The sequence below is a fragment of the Phacochoerus africanus genome, chromosome 11, assembly GCF_016906955.1.
Source record: "Phacochoerus africanus isolate WHEZ1 chromosome 11, ROS_Pafr_v1, whole genome shotgun sequence".
Lineage (NCBI taxonomy): Eukaryota > Metazoa > Chordata > Mammalia > Artiodactyla > Suidae > Phacochoerus > Phacochoerus africanus.
The window spans coordinates 124373660-124391002 of record NC_062554.1 but is presented as its reverse complement, the minus strand read 5'-3'; the positions used below and the strand labels follow the sequence as shown (position 1 = coordinate 124391002).

At 43.4% G+C, this 17343-nt stretch overlaps 1 protein-coding gene across 2 annotated transcripts in view; it reads right to left on the bottom strand.

Moving 5' to 3' along the window:
- The window catches only part of RGL1 (ral guanine nucleotide dissociation stimulator like 1), a 291186-nt gene that overhangs the window by 71489 nt on the left and 202354 nt on the right, over window positions 1-17343 (bottom strand). The gene's annotated exons all lie outside the window — the stretch shown is intronic.

The window sequence follows — 17343 nt, the reverse complement described above, 5'->3', positions numbered from 1 at the left end:
TGTGACGTGATGCACAGGCGTGGGCGCCTTGTGAATCTGGAGCGTCAACCCCTCACTCCCACATCTCTAATGAAGGAGGATGTGGCCTGACGCTGCACAGCCTTCGGGCCTGGGCCACATGAGCACACGATGACGCCTCCTCGCTCTGCTCGTGAGTCTGGGCTCCTGGAGGATAAGTCCTACGGGAGAAGGGTTATGGGAATAATTCTGAACCCTCAAGTAAAGGCTGAGATACAGAAGTCTCTATCAACCAGGAGAGCCGCGGTAGGTGCATCAAGCCAGGCTGACCTAGGCTTCCCCAGCCACTGGGGAAGGAGAACACAGGGCCACAATGCTTTGGGAAGCAACGGGTGCTTAAATATTAAAAATCTATCTCATCACAAACACAAAACTTACTAAATAATTGATCAGTCCCTAAACACGCTATTAGGTATTCTTCCAACTCCACAGGTGGGCAAGCCTACTTCATACAAATACATCAGGTTTTGTTTGGTTCAGAAAGTACATCCAGTAAATTTCCACTTTAAATTCTGAAGGAGAGGCCTTTGGATGAACTTACCACGCCTAGACTATGGCTGCAGTCTCTCTTCCCATCAGGGAAGAATTCAGAGATTCCTTGGAGTTTCCCAAGCTGGTAATCTGTCCCATTGTTTTGATAATAGAAATTGCATAACTGGTGAGGTTTACATTTTTAAAGAGCACAATTTTGTCCTCTACACATGGGATTAAGGGCCCTAGCACCCTTATGGTTCCTTGTTCCTAGGATTTACAAGTCCCTTTCAAAATAAAAGCCCACCATCTGGTTTGACCGAATGCCAGTCCATCTGTGCTCCCCATCGCCCTGTCCCGGCAGGTTCCAGTCTGTGCCCTCAGCACTAGCACCCCTCCCATCCACCTGCTCCCTTCTCAAGCGCAGCAGCCTCATGGCCTTCCTGGCCTCCTGAATATATTTTCCACTGGCCTCCGCCCTCCCTGCTCCTCTGCACGCCGTCCTGCACCTCCCGTTCAGAGGCTCCCGGGATGGCCCTTTGCTTTTCCTGAGATGAGAACTCAGTCAGATTGAGATTTACACAGCCCCATGTGAGCAAGGCAGGGCTGGGAAATGAGATTCCTAGTAAACAAACAGAGTGGGATCTCTTGGCTCTCTGTTTGGCCACCATCATAGAGAACCGTGTCCTCGTGTTCCCTCAAAACAGACTGTGGTTTATTTAAGAAAGAAAGATGAGCGCCAAGAAGAGTGGGGCGCTGGGCCCGCCCCCATCTGACTAGTGTCATCCATACACTCTTCCCCTGCCCAGCCTCAGGGGCTAAATGTGGGACGATCTTCGTTTTTGTCGTATTCTGTGTTCCTTCATTAATTCCCTTTCTGGTTATCCTGGCAATATCGCATCTTTTATCTTCCAACTGGAAGTCTGAGAGATAGAAAAGGAAAGATACACATTTGCTTGCTCCTGCTATTTTTCTTTCCAGAGATGTCTGTACTAAAAATTCGCTGATTGTCCTATTCCTTGTCTTCAGTTTCTCATACTCTGCTGCTCCTTCTCTACACTCTTCAGACTCAGAGCCGAGATGCTGATTTGGACGGCATCAACTCCCATCACAGTTCTGCTCCCAGAATGTGATGCCACGAGTGCAATCAGATGGTGCCGAGAAGGACTAAGCAACAGATACTGGCGAGTGAGCAAAAGTTCTCTCTCATTAATTAACAGGGTACCATCTGTTCAGAAGACACACGGATACCTCTCCCAGCCAGCAGAGTATCTAGAGGTTCACCATCAGGACAAGCATGATTGGTTGCTAATAACTTGGAGACCAGTAAGAACCATCAACAACAAGGTACTTGAGTGTTGGCGCATATGGTCTGGGTACTCAGGTTCAAAGGCTGCAGTCACCCCTAACTCCTCCGATCCACCAGGAGATCCTTGTGGCTCTGCCTTTATAATGTACCCTGAACCCTAGCACTTCTCATCGCTTCCACCCTGGCTCAAACTGCCACCGTCTTTGGCCTGATCACTGCACCAGCCACTGCACTCGTCTCTTGGCTTCTGCCCCACAGTCATACTGATTCTGTTCATGCCACGGCTCAGCTCCAAACCCTCCCCTGCTTAACATATACACACTACTGCATCTGAAGTAGATAACCAACAAGGACCTACTGGGTAGTGCAGGGACTATACTCAATATTCTATAATAGCCTATAAGGAAAAAGAATCTGAAAATAAAGTTACATATGCATGTATAACTGAATCACTTTGCTGTACCCAGAAACTACCACAACACTGTAACTCAACTCTACTTTGATTTTTTAAAAAGTTAAAAAAAAAAATACATGAATTGTCCCCTAAATCTTCAAAGTTAAGATTTGAAATTTTTTGTTTGTGCACTTGTTTTCTTTTTTAGCACTGCACCCACAGCATATGGAAGTCCCAGACTAGGGGCTGAATCAGAGCTGTACCTGCCGGCCTACGTACCACAGCCACAGCAACACAGGATCCAAGCTGCGTCTGCAACCTACACCACAGCTCACAGCAATGCCAGATCCTTAACCCACTGAGCGGGGCCAGGGATTGAACCTGCATCCTCATTGATACTAGTCGGATTCATTTCCGCTGAGCCATGACAGGAACTCCCAAGCATCTGCATTTAGAATGCTTATTACTGGAGTTCCCGTTGTGGCTCAGTGGTTAACAAATACAACTAGGAACCATGAGGTTTTGGGTTTGATGCCTGACTTTGCTCAGTGGGTTAAGGATCCAGCATTGCCGTGAGCTATGGTGTAGGTCACAGATGCGGCTCGGATTCCGAGTTGCTATGGCCCTGACGTTGGCCGGCAGCTACAGCTCCAATTAGACCCCTAGCCTGGGAACCTCCATATGCCACAGGTGCAGCTCTAGAAAAGACAAAAAAAAAAAAAAAGATTACTTAGGCACCAATACATTGTATTATATAATTATGTATTACTATATTTTATTATACTATATAATTACGTATTGTATTTTATGAATATATATATAATTATATTAATAACAGATTCAAAATAAATGAGCATATTAATAGCAAAAATAAGTATTTAAAAAATTACTTTAGTGCATCGAGTCGTGCTCACAGCTACTTAATAAATTTCTACTAAATGGGGGGGAAAAAAGCCCTTCCCTGGCTCCCATTCTCCACTCAGGGAAAAAGCCAAAGTCTTGTGACTCACGAAGCCCTAAGCGACCTGCCCTGATACCTCTACCACGTCTTCTACACTCACTCACTCTGCCTCTGCCTCCCTGGCCGCCTTGCTCCTCCCTCCACACACCAGGCATCCCTCCTGCCTCAGCATCCCTGCACCTGCCATACCAATGGTGCACTCCCTGGGCTCCTGCAGGTCTTTGCCCCAAAGTCCCTTAATCCGTGAGGCCACCCCTGACCACTTTATGTAAAACCAGCGCTAACATCACTGATTTCTCCTCCTCCACAGTCTTTACCCGCTTCTAGTATACTCTGCAATTAACAGTCATTGTGTTCATTGTCCGTTAGAACACAAACTCCATGAGAGCAGGACTTTTGTCTCTTGAGAGCTCAAAACAGTGCCAGGCATCCAACAGGCATGTTGATGGCTATTTGTTGGGAGCCAGTGAATGGTCTAGTGGGATTCCCTAAGCAGACACGAAAATGAACTTCCCAACAACTAGGTTCACATTTGTCTCTGCAAAAGCAACATCTGGCTTTTTGCTTATACAAGTATCTTAACACCTGCCTATGTCCTCATTTGTAACCATCTAGGAGCTTAAAAAAAAAAAAGCTTTGGACAGCTTTAGAATGATTACAAAATCTAAAAGTCAAATGCAAAAGGAATAAAGTTTTAAGATCTTAAAACTGAGTTCTTGAGGGTATAAGCAATATGAAAATGCTATATAAATAATATATATATATATATATATATATATATATATATATATATCAGTTTTACAAAAGAGAATTTTAGAAGCAATATAAAATTAAAAAGCCTGTAACCTTCTAGAATTTAATGGACTGGGGAAGAATTGATTATTCGACTTTGCACTTTTTTTTTTTTTTAACATTAAGGAGAATTAAAACTTTATAGAAAAAAAACTAGACCAGCATTGGAATCAAGAACTCTTTAATGTTCCAGCTAGGTCACTGGAGAGTTATGAGATTAAGCATGTTTCTTTGATGTTTCCTGGACCCTCTCATAGCTTCCCATCAAAAACCAAAGTCAGGTTCAATTCATTTACTCCAGGGGAGTAAATAAAGGGTGTGTATGTGTGCGTGTTTAATTAATGAGTAGCTACAGACAAACCTGCCAACAATGTCACCTCCGATTTCTGCAAAGCTTCCCTAGGATTTAAGATCAAAGCTCCAACCTCTTAAGAAGGCTTACCAGTGAGAAACTGCCCTTCTTTAAGTGGGAATTCATAAAACTTAAAAAATACAAATTGTCAGAATTACTTTTGACATGCTTTTTCTCTGTATCACAAGGTAAAAGATTTACAAAAGTCCCCCAAAGTACAGTCTTAAGCAATTACTTACTACAGACTAAAAATTACTAGAAAAAGAAAAAAACAATGTTTAACTGGTTGCTAACACTTAAACAGGAAAGAGTTATTTCTAGGGTGGGGGAGGATATATTGTTTGGAGCCTATACGAGCAGATAAAATGTTTAACATACACTCGAAGGGAACACCAAGAATACCTGTGGTTCAGAGAAATCTTAAGATAAAGGTAGCCCCAGGGGCAGCCTTTCTTGGGGAGGGTGCAGGGGGGCTTTCTAATCTCTGCTCCCCAACAGGAAAGTCTCAGGCACATCAGACCAGGATGCGGATGATCCTGAAGAGCTTTTCAGGCTCCGCTTGATGATGGCACGTGATCCAATAGTAACAGCAGTTAATAATTATTGAGCGCACACTCTATGCCAGGCACTTTACAAAGATGGCTTCATTTAATTCTCACAATAATCCTCTGGGATGGTATTATTATTATTCCTACTGAGTGAATGAGAAAATGAGGCCCAGAGAGCTTAAGTAAACTTGCCCTCGAAGACACAGCTACTAAGTAAAGCAGGGATTTGAACCTTGACAGTAGACTCTGAAGCCCAGCCTGAGTCGCTACCCCACTGCACAATCTCTAGCTATTCCGCTTACGTCTCCCTCCACCAAATGGTAAATTCTTGGAGGGTGGAAACCTTGAGCTTTCCATTCATTCACTCCATCACTCACTTTTTCATTCATTTAGGCCTCATTCGATGAATATTTATGAAAGCCTATGTTCAGGTATCACTCAGACACTGGGGATACAGCAGTGAACTAACCAAAGCCCTTGTCTTCATGGAGCACACGGTGAGAGGAGAAAAATGATAAACTAATAACAAGCTAAGATATGCTAACCCAATAGTGAAAAGCGCAACATAGAAAAACAGGGCAGGTAAGGGTGCTCAGACAAGATGGGACGGCCTGAGGTGGCGGCTTCAAATGAGTGACCAGGGAAGGCCCAACGTGAACGTGACAATGAGCTGAAATCCTCCGGAAGGTGAGGGAGTGGGCCACACAGAGCTCTAGGAGAAGAGCGTGGAGGGCAGAGCTGGTGCAGAGCCCCGGCGCAGGGGCGAGTTGGCATGCCTGAGGAGACGGCCCATGGGGACGATGCAGAAGCGGGGACGATGCAGAAGCGGCGACGTGGAGGTGAGCACGGGGGTGGCAGGGGCAGTTCAGGAGGGCTTCCTCAGCCGTGGTCAGGGCTTTGGATTCACTCTTTTATCTCGCTTCCTGCTGTCTGCCCTGAGCCTGGAGTAGAGCCTGAGCTTAGCAGACACTCAAGAAACACTTGCTGAATGAATTAATTAATGCCCTCCACTACCACGAAGGAAACAGAGGCTGGGGAGGGAAGAGAAGGGAAGAAGCTACTTAGTGGGGATGATGAAAGAGCAGAGGAGGAAGTCGAGGCAGCGACAGGGACCTCCCATGAAGCTGCTGACTCAAGAACCTCTGGGAGTCTCTGCTTTTCTAATCAACCCCGGCCTATGAACCTCTGAGGCATTTCTCTTGAACTGACCCACAAGAGCACAGGTCAGGTATGAGAAAAATGTTCAGAAGCTGACCTTGACTCAGGAGGATGACACGGCGAAATAGCCTACAGATGTCAGGAACACCAAGCGAAGCCTTGATTAAGACAGCGGAGCATAAACCACAGCGCAGCAAGGGGGTTGCTGTTTTCAGTCTCTCTGAATAACTAACATCCTCCACTGGCAGGCACCTCTCCACCCAAGCCGGACCCGACCCCTGGGTCGCGTCCACCAAGCCTACCTTGGTGCCACTGTGGAGCCGGTTAGTCGCGAAGAAGACAACAGTGAGACAACAAGGCAAGAAAGGGAGGGATCAGCGATGGGAACAGAGCAGGAGGCAGCGTGCTTTCACTCCCAACTTCTGGCTCTCCAGGCAACGCTCTCCCCTGACTAGAGAAAGCCAGAAGACCTGGAAAGAGCCAAGTCCTCCCCTCCAGGCCGTTGCCGTGAAGGGCCCTCTGCTTCCTGGCCCTTCCATTGGTCACATTATCTCCGTATTAGTCCCTGACAGTTCAGGCGACATTAACAGCCAAAAAAGCACCTGGTATTTCTGTCCCACGGGATGGTCACAAAATGCTACACAATTTTCCTGGAGACTAAAACCTTCAGCCCCAGCCCCAACCCGCAGCCGTCGGAAACGGAGACCAAGAAAAGGACAGAGATTTTACCGCAACTACTCAGCCAGGGAAAGAAAACGAACAGGTGTCTCTTGCTATCACTTATTTCTCATGCATATTTCAAGTTATTTCTCCAGTCTGGTGGCCCACACCCTCACTGTGAGGTTTCTTCTATTTTCCATTTCCAGGTCCTTGCCACCCATTTCTATTCTCAGGCTTGTTTTGTGCCCCCCGAGAGCTTGGTGGCTCATCACAGCCTCTCCTTCCGCTCATAGTTGGTAACAATTCTGAACAATCAGCTGCATGTCTATCTTGTTAACAAGCTGCCAGGGCTGTGGCTACAGTGAAGGTCAACAGAGGAAACAGGTTAGGATGGGGGGGGCGGGCAGGCAGCACCCTGACAACCACAGAATCTGCTAACAGGTTGGGATTTCCCTTGAGTTTCAGATGAATTAATACATTATTAACAAGTCAACGCAAGCCTGTGGCTCTGTGTTCACAAGAAGTTGTTCTTGTGAGCGCTCTTCAAGAATCTTGCGAAAAATGCTATGTTAGGTCAAATACAGTGTCAGTGAGGACGACGGTATCACATCAGTCTTAGGACTGCTTCTCTCTCCTGTGCTCACCCAAACTCAATACAACATCGATTTATCTAAACGGGTGTTTGCTGGCAAATCCAGCAGAGGCCAAAGGCAAAAGGATTGTTTCCCAGGACTAAGAGCTTGATGTCAATCTCAAGAGCAAAGGTCACCCCTAAAAAGTTTAAAAAAAAAAGTCAAAGAAGAGAAAAGTGTTAAGAAAAACAGAAAATGAACTCGAAAACAGCCAGTCTCTTTTCCTTTTAAGGGTTCAGAGACATACCTTTAATGGTTTTCTTAACCATTAAATTTAATTGAATTCATACATCTTCTTTTCAGAGCCATACTTTAGTTATGTGCTGCATCCATAACAGAAGCAAGGCGCAATCCCCTCCTCTGTCTCCTGATGGCCTCCTACCTGGTCCTGTCACCCATGCAAAGGAGTCTTTACCTGGAGAGTCAGAGCCTAGGGTCCCTGATGAACTTAGAGAAGGTTAGGAACCCCTGAAGCCATAAGCCGAATTTGGTGACGTGCTTTTTTCTCTCTAGAGAAGGTCCATAGTTTTTAGCAGATGCTTAAAGGGGGTCTGTGATCAATCCCCTCCATCATTTGCCAGAAAACGGTCAAAACCTTTGCTTTAGATTATTGATGCTGAATTAAAAACCTTCCAGTCACCATGCAGAATGAATGTACCTTGTCTTTCAAGGGTTTCTATTTTGTCAGTTTTGCTTTGTGGTTGCCAAACATAAGCACATTTTTAAAAAACCTGCTGGGCAATTTGCTATTCTTTTCTAAAAAAAGAAAAATAACTACATATCCTGCCTCCCTTTGCCAAGTGATTTTTTTTTTTTTTTTGAGAGCTACTTCAGAGTAACATTTTAATTTCATTTCTAGAAGAGAAAGCAAGCCTGGTGAGGACCTGAAGTCTTTGACAGCATCCTTTCAGCATCCGTTCCAACAGAACCATCACTACCGCCCGTAAGGCCAGGGTTCTGCTCTCTGGCCACATGTTCCCACGGAGATTTCCCACCTGAGCTGCTGCTGGGCAAGAGTCAGGTCCTTTTGACAAAAATAAAGATTTACTGGCGTTCTTGTCGTGGCTCAGGGGTTAACAAACCCAACTAGAATCCATGAGGATGCAGGTTCGATCCCTGGCCTCGCTCAGTGGGTTAAGAATCTGGGATTGCAGGTCAAAGACGTGGCTTGGATCCCACAGTTGCTGTGTCTGTGGTGTAGGCCGGCAGCTACAGCTCTGATTCGACCCCTAGCCCAAGAACCTCCATATGCCACGTGTGCGGTCCTAAAAAAAGATAAAAAATATTAAAAAAATAAAGATTTACCAAAGACAAGCAACCCAGCAGGGAAGAGAACTGAATTCCATTTTTCCTCATGGGATTATGGTTGGATGTAACTCTAAAACAGTTTCAAATTAAACTTTTCTGGTTAATCTAAAGCACAGGCACAGTCAGAGGGAGGAAAGAGGAACAATGCTTGGCAGGTTGAGGATAAGCCCTGTTCTTGGCTTCGGGCCATGCTCCAGAGCTGAGTGTGTGGGCCACAGCTGAGCAGGGCAGGTGGGCCTGAACAGATCAAAATGAAGGTGAATAAACACCTGACTTTCAACTTCCCTGAGCCCATGAGCCTGGATTTTTAGAGTCAGTCTCCCTGACAAAAAGTCCTTGTTTTCTATCAAATAAGTTATGAACAACTTCCCTAACAGACCAAAAGTTTTCCTGACATTATACTAGTTTTCCATTGCTGCTACAAATTACCACAAGTCAATTACACCAAATTAACATGTTATAGATGTACAGGTCAGAAGTCCAGCCCAAGTCTCATTGGGGTAAAATCAAGGTGTCAGTAGGGCTGTGTTCCTATTGAGAGACTCTAGGAGATGAGCTGTTTCATTGTCGTTCTAGCTTTCAGAGGCTGCCTGCATTCCTTGGCTCAGGGTCACCTTCCACTATCTTCAAAGCCAACAACATAGCATCCCATTGGTATTTTTTTTACATTGACTGGTTGTGAGATAAAGGTAATTTTATTTATTTGTTCGTTTGCCATGCCCTAGGCATGTGGAAGTTCCCTGCCTGGGGATCGAACCCCACTACAGCAGCAAACCAAGTCCCCGCAGTGACAAGAGTAGATCCTTCACCCACTGTGCTACACGAGAACTCTGCATCTCTCTGATCTTATTTCCATCCTCACCACTTTGACCCTCTTTTGCTTCTACATGTCACTTTTTTTTTTGTCTTTTGTCCTTTTTGTTGTTGTTGTTGTTGCTATTTCTTGGGCCGCTCCCGCGGCATATGGAGGTTCCCAGGCCAGGGGTTGAATCGGAGCTGTAGCCACCGGCCCTACACCAGAGCCACAGCAACGCGGGATCCGAGCTGCGATCTGCAACCTACACCACAGCTCACGGCAACGCCGGATCGTTAACCCACTGAGCAAGGGCAGGGACCGAACCCGCAACCTCATGGTTCCTAGTCGGATTCGTTAACCACTGTGCCACTGACGGGAACTCCTTCTACCTGTCACTTTTAAGGACTCTTGCAATTACACTGGTCCTACCCAAATAATCCAAATTAACTTCCTTATTTAAAGGTCATGTGATCAGCAACCTTAATTCTGCTCTGCCATGTAACTCGGCATGTTCATCCATTTCAGGAACTAAGACTGGACACCTGTTGGGGGGGGGTTATTACTCTGCCCACCACAGATGGGAATGTAAACAATTATAAATGGTGTATCTTCTACAGTCTTAATGAAATAAACCCTTTTTCTCCCCCTGACAAAGCATGAGCCAATAAGAGCATAGGATTTTTCATGAAAGATGGACTCCACAAAAGTTTTCAATGTTCTTTTTGATGTTAGAAGCATGATCTAACCCAAAGATTCTCATAGCCCTTGTTACAAACCTCTTTTTCTATCAACAAATACTTTGGTCTTCCTCAGTCACAGGAAAGAAGATCTCTCAGCAGTTTGCCTTTCTGTTTAAACCTAGAACATATACACCCCCTAAGGATTTTCTTGCCTGTATGGTCATCAACACTCAAACCTAGAGAAAATCTATTTAAACGCATCTGCTCTAACAAAAATCTTAAGAAACAGCCTTCATTTTCTAAGAAATTCTCACCCTTGTCAGGATATCCAGTAGCTCTGTATTGAAAGCTAAAAAAGGAAACAAAGCAAAGTTAGGATTTCCTGAAAGCTTTCCCACTCTATGAGTGGAATGAGCCTCCTGGAACCAACTGACCAATAAATCTCAACTTTTTCATGCCTAGTGGGACAAAAGACTCGGTGGGAGAACCAGCCACTCTGTTTGCTTCCATATGATTTTGTTAGGAGTTAGAGAGGAAAATTACTAAAATAAATGATGTGAATGGCACTGGCATTCTTTTGAAAAATCTTCCTATATAAGTGATAGAGTTAGACATAAATAATTCTAAGACGGGACAAAAGTGCAGGAAAAGTCATAATATGAGTTTAATAGTTGCATTTAATTTAAGTGTCCCCGCTGTCAGAGGCAAGCACTTGGAGGTAACTTATGGTCACCAATGTAAGATGCCATGAGTCCCTCTAAGTAGGTTAGGTTCCAGTATCTGCTCCCTGGCATGCTCTCTGCTCAAAACTCCCCTCCCCTTGGACCTGGAAGAGCAGAGCAAAGACATTAGGAACCTTGCCTCCTGCCAAAAGAGAAGGCAGTAGGAGAATCCAATGGGCAATACATGCCAGCATAAATCTAGGGATATTTGGCACATTCCTAGTTTAATAACAGAACTAATATTTTTTAAGATTATTTTTAGGTAATTTGGAACATATTTCATGCAACTCGAAAATGCCTACCCCACTTCTTATGCTAAGGAGGCATTTGTGCTCTGAGCTTTTTTTTTTTAGGGCTGTACCCATGGCACATGGAAGTTCTCAGGCTAGGGGTTGAATCAGACCTGCAGCTTGGCCTACACCACAGCCACAGCAATGCCAGATCCGAGCCATGTCTTTGACCTACACCAGAGCTCATGGCAACGCCAGATCCTTAACCCACTGATCAAGGCCAGGGATTGAACCTACATCCTCTTGGTTACTAGTCAGATTTGTTTCTGCTGAGCCACAACAGGAACTCCTGATCTGAGCTTTGGAAAGGAGGTTTACTACAACCAGCTCACAGCTTCGAGGTGGGTGGGGAAAGTGTCTCTTAAAAGTACACACTCATTTAAGAAAATGAAAAGGCAAGCCATAGATGGGGAGAAAATAGTTGCAAAAAGCATATCTAATAAAGAACTGTTTTCCAAAATGTACAAAAACTTCAAACTCAACAATAAGAAAATGGACAACCTGAGTAAAAAATGGGCAAAGGAGGACTTCCAGGTTCCAGTCCAGCATTTAAGAAGCTTAGATGTCACCGCTTCATCTGTAAAAAGCTGGACAAGCTGAAAAATCAACAATCCTTCTTAGATCCATCAGAGAAGTGAGATCACGAGGCAAACCTCTGCTCACTAAAACTAAAGAGATAGGACAGGTGGATACAGAGAACCACAATATATCAGAGCAGAAATCTCCATGGGAACCAGTGCTAAGGTTACAAAAAAAAAAAAAATCTGAGCTGTAATTGATGAATGGCTGCAGGCTCAGTGTGGACAAGTCTGAGGGATAAAAACTCCAGGGCACCACACTTTTAAGAGTTTTACCTCCAGGAGCTTGACCAGGTTCTCACAGTTAATACAGGAGAAAAATCTCTTCGTGCTTTCAGCAAGCCAGGGGAGAAAGGGAACCACTGTGAAATACACCTGAGCACTCTGCTCTTCTTAGCAACACCTGCCTCAGGACAAACTATTTTACCAGAGTGTAATCTGCTGAGGCTTTATCAGAGCTTAACCTACTTAGGGTAAGGAAAATGCCTAACTTTAGCCTTTTCTAGATTTCCATCGGGGGTAAGGAAATACCCACCTCCAGCCCTTCTAACCACCCTTTCCTTAAAGGAGGAAATAAAAACTAAGAAGTACTAATAAGTTCATGTTCCAGGGGCACAGGGTCATCATGATGAGCATCTAGTCATAAGACTGTGGAACAATTTCCTTACCCCCTGTGCACCCCATACATTACAACTACATTACTCAATGCCAAGTTCCTTTTACGTGGTACATCATGGCCACCTTTTAATGAAAAATTACAATGCATGCTAGAGAGAGCAAAAAAACACATTTTGGGAGTTCCCTTCGTGGCTGAGCTTAACAATCCCAACTAGGATCCATGAGGATGCAGGTTCGATCCCTGGCTTTGCTCAGTGGGTTGGGGATCCAGTGTTGCCATGACCTGTGGTGTAGGTTGCAGACACGGCTCAGATCCCATGTTGCTGTGGCTGTGGTATAGGCCAGCGTCTGCAGCTCTGGTTTGAGCCCTGGCCAGGGAACTTCCACATGCTGCAGGTCCAAAAAAAAAATTTTTTTTTGAAGAGACTGAACAAACATCAGAACCAGAGTCACATAAATAGGAATGGTAGAATTATCACACCAGGAATTTATAAAAAATGTGATTAACATGCTAAGGAATTTAATGGGAAAAGTAGACAAAGTATAAGAACAGATGGATAATACAACCAGAGAGACAGAAATTTTAAGAAAGAATCAAAAAAGAAATGTGAGAAATCAAAACCACTACAGTAGAAATAGAGAATGCCTTTTATGGGCTCATTAATAGGCTGAACATGGCTGAAGAAAGAATTTCTGAGCTTGAGGATAAGAGAATAGTTCTAAAACTAAAAATCAATCAAAACAAACAAACAAAAACACTGGGGGGAGAAAAAGCCAGAACAGAATACCAAGTACTACGGGACAATTACAAAGGTATAAAATGTGCGTAATGGGAATATTAGAGAGAAGAAAAAGGACAGAAACAGTATTTGAAGGAATAATGACTGAGAATTTCCCACGAAATTAACATCAGAGACAAAACACAGGTCCAGGAAGCTCAGAGAACACCAAACAGGATAAATAGGCATATCATATTCAAACTTTGGAAAATCAAAGATAAAGAAAAAATTTTTTTTCTTTCTTTTTTAAGGGCTGCACCTGCAGCATATGCAAGTTCACAGGCTAGGGGTCAAATTGGAGCTAGAGCTGCCAGCCTACACCACAGCCACAGCAATGCCAGATCCGAGACACATCTACCACCTGCACCACAGTTGATGGCAACATCGGATCCCCAACCCACTGAGCAAGGCCAGTGATTGAACCTGTGTCCTCATGGATATTAGTCGGGTTTATTACCGTTGAGCCAGTGGAAACTTCTAAAGAAAAACATCTTTTTTTTTTTTTTTTTTGGTATTTTGCCATGTCTAGGGCCGCTCCCACGGCATGTGGAGGTTCCCAGGCTAGGGGTCCAATGGAAGCTCTAGCCGCTGGCCTACGCCAGAGCCACAGCAATGCGGGATCCGAGCCGTGTCTGTGACCCACACCACAGCTCACGGCAACATCAGATCCTCAACCCACTGAGCGAGGCCAGGGATCGAACCCTCAACCTCATGGTTCCTAGTCAGATTCGTCAACCACTGAGCCACAACGGGAATTCCTAAAGAAAAAAATCTTGAAAGAAGCCAGAGCAAAAAAATAAATTTAATAGCTTACCAAAAAAGTAGCAAAGATAAGGAGTTCCCATCATGGCGCAGCAGAAATGAATCCGACTAAGACCCATGGGGTTGTGGGTTTGACCCCTGGCCTCACTCACTAGGTTGAGGATCTGGTGCTGCGGTGAGCTGTGGTGTAGGTTGCGGATGCGGCTCAGATCTGGTGTTGCTATGGCTGTGGCCTAGGCTGGCGGCAACAGCTCCAATTCGACCCCTAGCCTGGGAACCTCCATATGCCACAGATGCGGCTCTTAAAAAAAAAAAAAAAAAAGACAAAAAAGTAGCAAAGATAAGAATTATATCTTGACTTCTCCTCAGAAACCATGAAAGCAAGAAGAGGAATATTTAAAGTATTGAGAGGAAAAAAACCCACCAACCTAGAATCCCTTACTCCACAAAATTATCCTTGAAAAGTGAAGGAGAAATAAAGATTTTCTCAAACAAATATTGAAAGGATTTGTTGCCAATAGACCTGTCTTGCAAGAAATGTTAAAAGTTCTTAAGGAGTAGGAAAATTATACAGGTCAGAAATTCACTGTTAAATAATACTCACAAAAGAAGAAATGGACGATCAGAATAGACCTGTATTTTTAAAGAAGTTTAATCAATAACTTTTTTTTTTTTTTGTCTTTCTGCCTTTTCTAGGGCCGCTTCTGCAGCATATGGAAGTTCCCAGGCTAGGGGTCGCATCAGAGCTGTAGCCGCCCGCCTACGCCACAGCAACTCGGAATCTGAGCCACGTCTGCAACCCACACCACAGCTCACGGCAATGCCGGATCCTTAACCCACTGAGCAAGGCCAGGGATCAGAACCCACAACCTCTTGGTTCCTAGTTGGATTCGTTAACCACTGCACCACGACGGGAACTCCAATCAATAACCTTCTAAAAACAGAAAGCACCATATCAAGACAGCTTCACTGAGGAATTTTTCCAAACATTTAATAAAGAAACTAAATACCAATTTTCTATAATCTCTTCCAGAAGATAGGATCAGAGGAACTACTTCCTCATTCTATGAGACCAGCTTTACCCTAATACGAAAATCAAAGATATTACAAAAAAACTACAGATCAAGATCTCTCATGAACACAGATGCAAAAATCCTTTTAAAAAAATAGCAAACTGGGAGTTCCCGTCGTGGCTCAGTGGTTAATGAATCTGACTGGGAACCATGAGGTTGTGAGTTCGATCCCTGGCCTTGCTCAGTGGGTTAAGGATCCAGCATTGCCATGAGCTGTGGTGTAGGTTGCAGACGCGGCTCGGATCCCACATTGCTGTGGCTCTGGTGTAGGCCACTGGCTACAGCTCCAATTAGACCCCTAGCCTGGGAACCTCCATATGCCTCGGGAGTGGCCCTATAAAAGCCAAAAAGACAAAAATAAATAAATAAATAAAATTTAAAAATAAATAAAAATACAAAAAAGGCTAGGAATAGGAATAAATTTCCTCAACTTAATAACTAACATCTACAAAAATCAATGGCTAACATAATTTATATGAGATGTTACCATATCATGGTTAACAATAAGAAATGCAAAGATTTCCCACTAAACAAGGATGTCCCCTCTCACACTGCTTTTAAACATTGCACAGGAAGTCTTTGTTAACGCAAAAAAGACAAGAAAAGAAATAAAATGTATACGGATTGGGAAAGAAGAGATAAAACTGTCCTTGTTTGCACATGACATCACTGACTATATAGAAAATCTGAACGAATCAACCAAAAACTTCTGGAACTAGTATGTGATTATAGCAATACTGAAGAATACAAGCAATAAACAAGTGGAATTTGAGATTACGAACATATCACCCTTTATATCAGCACCCTCAAAATTAAAACACTTAGATATAAATCTAAAAATAAATGCATACGATCTATATAAGGAAAACTATATAGACTTTGATGAAAGATATCAAAGAAGAACTACAGGGAGAGAGATAGGAAGACTCAATAGTGTCAATGTGTCAGTTCTTTCCAACTTAATCTATAGATTCAATGCAATCTCAATGCAATATTTGACAAACGTATTCTCAAGTTTATACACAGGAACAAAAGATCCAGAACAGTCAACTCAATATTGAAGAACAAAGTCTACCTGACTTCAAGACTTGCTACAGTTACAGGAATCAAGACAGTTTGGTATCGGTAAAAACACAGATGAACAGATCAACAGAGTCAGAAACAGACCTGCCTAAGTACAGTCAACTGACTTTGACAAAGGAGAGAAGGCAATACAATGGAGCAATGGGAGCCTTTCAACAAATGACGGGTGATGGACAACTAGACATCCTTGTGCGAAATAATGAATTTAGACATAGACCTTACACATTTCAAAAAATTAACTCAAAATGGAGCCTATACCTAAATGTAAAACATAAAACTATAACTATTCTAGAAAACAGCATCGGAGAAAACCTAGAGGACTTAGGTATGACAATGATCTTTCAGATAGAAGACCAAAGGCATAAATCATAAAAGAAGAAAACCAATAACCTGGACTTCATTAAAATTAAAAACTTCCTTTCTGCAAAAGACAGTGCAATAGAGTGAGAAGACAAGTCACAGACGTGGAGAATATTTGCCAAAAAACACATCTGACAAAGGATTTCTATCCAATATATACAAAGAACTCTTAAAACTCAACAATAAGAAAAACAACTTAAGGGATTAAAAAATGGGCAAAAGACCTGAACAGACACTTTGCCAAAGAACATACCCTGACAACAAGCATATATGGAAAGATGTTCAGCATCACTTGTGTCAATGACGGTAATACATGGAGGTTCTGGGGTGGGTCGAGTATTGATAGTGGGGGTATGTATGGGGGCAGAAGGTATATGGGAAGTCTCTGTACTTTCCACTCAATTTTGTGGTGAACCTAAAACTCCAAAAAATAGCCTATTTCTTTTTAAAGTACACACTGAGCCCTCACTGCCTTGACAGCAATGGTATGAGTCTATAGATTTATTTGTCTCTCCTACTAAATGGAGGCAGAGACTGGGTAATGTTCACTGTTGTACCTTTCAATATACCTGCTCCTAATAGGCATGAACAATAATAACCATTATTTATTGCTACACAAACAGCTCCTTAGCACCTACTGCCAGACAGACACCAGTCCTCTCTAAGAGTAGAGCAGTGAACGAGACAGGCGTGGCCTCTGAGAAGGGGAAATAAGGAAGATAAATCACAAGGGTAATTTCAAGCAGCAGTAAGTGCCACGAAGAAAGAAAAAACAAGGTAACGGTAATTTCCAACATATTTAATATTTGCCGGCCACTGTACTAAGACCTTGATATTATCAAGCTTAACCCTCATAATAAACCCTATAAATGAGGGTTATTTTTCATTCATCTCATGGATAAGGAAACTGCAAATAAAATAACTTGTCCAAAGCGTAGAGCAACCAAGCGGTGCAAAACTGGAATCAAATTTCTCTTCTGACTCCCAAGCCCATGCTCT